Genomic DNA, 2,762 nt, shown 5'->3' with positions numbered 1-2,762 from the left:
AGCCATGTGCGTTCAAAGCTCAACGTTAAGCTGTGTTCTGCACCACAATCCTTATATAATAAGCTTATCTCTAAGCTTTTTTGCGTTCAATGCTCAACGTTAAGCTATCCCTTCGCTTAGAACCTCGCTCTACATTTTGCCTTTGGACTTCTCGAAGCTCAACTTGTGAGCAGTTCCATGCACCACTATAGGTATCTCTTAGCTTAGTTCTAGCCATGTGCGTTCAAAGCTCAACGTTAAGCGGCCTCATGCACCACAACCCTTGTATCTTAAGCTTATCTCTAAGCTTTTTTGCGTTCAATGCTCAACGTTAAGCTATCCCTTCGCTTAGAACCTCGCTCTATATTCAACTTTCAGATACCTCAAAGCTCAACTTATGTGGTCTGCAATTGCTCTTGAACGGGTACAATTTCTGACAGAGGGGGGTTTTTGGCCCAAATTATGCATTATTAGTTTAACCTCCGTCGCAGAACCACATTTGACCAGGTCGAGAAAAAAATTTTTTCGTGACGACCTGGTCCCCCATAGTAGGGAATGAACATGACATCTTAACCATATTTGACCATTTTCAAATTTCTCGTCGCGGAATGATGACTTTACTAGTAAAATTTGTTCCGGGTAGGGACCTCCCATACAAAATTTTCATCGCTCCAAAAGTGATTTCGTTTCACTTTTCAACATTTACAAGGTCCATAAATCATGTTTTGAGACGATATGGAAAAAAAAATTTTTTGCCCGTCTCGACCAACTCGACCGATGGTGACCACAGCAGGGTGCTCCATACAAATTTTCCTTATGTGGAATTTTTCAGTGTAAAATAAGGTTTCTCCAATCGATCGCGGGTTTCACTTTTCATCATTTGCTAGGTCTAACTATGATGTTTTGAGTGGTCCCGCAAAAATTTTTTCTCTTAGCCAGTCGACCCTTTCGTCCATGTCGGTGTGTTCTGCAGTAGGGTGCTCCATACAAATTTTCCTTATGTGGAATTTTTCAGTGTAAAATAAGGTTTCTCCAATCGATCGCGGGTTTCACTTTTCATCATTTGCTAGGTCTAACTATGATGTTTTGAGTGGTCCCGCAAAAATTTTTTCTTGGACCGGGCCTTCCTTCCCGGCCCTGTCGGTGTGTTCTGCAGTAGGGTGCTCCATACAAATTTTGCTTATGTGGAATTTTTCAGTGTAAAATAAGGTTTCTCCAATCGATCGCGGGTTTCACTTTTCATCATTTGCTAGGTCTAACTATGATGTTTTGAGTGGTCCCGCAAAAATTTTTTCTTGGACCGGGCCTTCCTTCCCGGCCCTGTCGGTGTGTTCTGCAGTAGGGTGCTCCATACAAATTTTGCTTATGTGGAATTTTTCAGTGTAAAATAAGGTTTCTCCAATCGATCGCGGGTTTCACTTTTCATCATTTGCTAGGTCTAACTATGATGTTTTGAGTGGTCCCGCAAAAATTTTTTCTTGGACCGGGCCTTCCTTCCCGGCCCTGTCGGTGTGCTCTGCAGTAGGGTGCTCCATACAAATTTTCCTTATGTGGAATTTTTCAGTGTAAAATAAGGTTTCTCCAATCGATCGCGGGTTTCACTTTTCATCATTTGCTAGGTCTAACTATGATGTTTTGAGTGGTCCCGCAAAAATTTTTTCTTGGACCGGGCCTTCCTTCCCGGCCCTGTCGGTGTGTTCTGCAGTAGGGTGCTCCATACAAATTTTGCTTATGTGGAATTTTTCAGTGTAAAATAAGGTTTCTCCAATCGATCGCGGGTTTCACTTTTCATCATTTGCTAGGTCTAACTATGATGTTTTGAGTGGTCCCGCAAAAATTTTTTCTTGGACCGGGCCTTCCTTCCCGGCCCTGTCGGTGTGTTCTGCAGTAGGGTGCTCCATACAAATTTTGCTTATGTGGAATTTTTCAGTGTAAAATAAGGTTTCTCCAATCGATCGCGGGTTTCACTTTTCATCATTTGCTAGGTCTAACTATGATGTTTTGAGTGGTCCCGCAAAAATTTTTTCTTGGACCGGGCCTTCCTTCCCGGCCCTGTCGGTGTGCTCTGCAGTAGGGTGCTCCATACAAATTTTCCTTATGTGGAATTTTTCAGTGTAAAATAAGGTTTCTCCAATCGATCGCGGGTTTCACTTTTCATCATTTGCTAGGTCTAACTATGATGTTTTGAGTGGTCCCGCAAAAATTTTTTCTTGGACCGGGCCTTCCTTCCCGGCCCTGTCGGTGTGTTCTGCAGTAGGGTGCTCCATACAAATTTTGCTTATGTGGAATTTTTCAGTGTAAAATAAGGTTTCTCCAATCGATCGCGGGTTTCACTTTTCATCATTTGCTAGGTCTAACTATGATGTTTTGAGTGGTCCCGCAAAAATTTTTTCTTGGACCGGGCCTTCCTTCCCGGCCCTGTCGGTGTGTTCTGCAGTAGGGTGCTCCATACAAATTTTGCTTATGTGGAATTTTTCAGTGTAAAATAAGGTTTCTCCAATCGATCGCGGGTTTCACTTTTCATCATTTGCTAGGTCTAACTATGATGTTTTGAGTGGTCCCGCAAAAATTTTTTCTTGGACCGGGCCTTCCTTCCCGGCCCTGTCGGTGTGCTCTGCAGTAGGGTGCTCCATACAAATTTTCCTTATGTGGAATTTTTCAGTGTAAAATAAGGTTTCTCCAATCGATCGCGGGTTTCACTTTTCATCATTTGCTAGGTCTAACTATGATGTTTTGAGTGGTCCCGCAAAAATTTTTTCTTGGACCGGGCCTTCCTTCCCGGC

Source organism: Anopheles marshallii (assembly GCF_943734725.1).
Source record: "Anopheles marshallii chromosome X unlocalized genomic scaffold, idAnoMarsDA_429_01 X_unloc_210, whole genome shotgun sequence".
Lineage (NCBI taxonomy): Eukaryota > Metazoa > Arthropoda > Insecta > Diptera > Culicidae > Anopheles > Anopheles marshallii.
Note: the sequence above shows the minus strand (reverse complement) of the source record.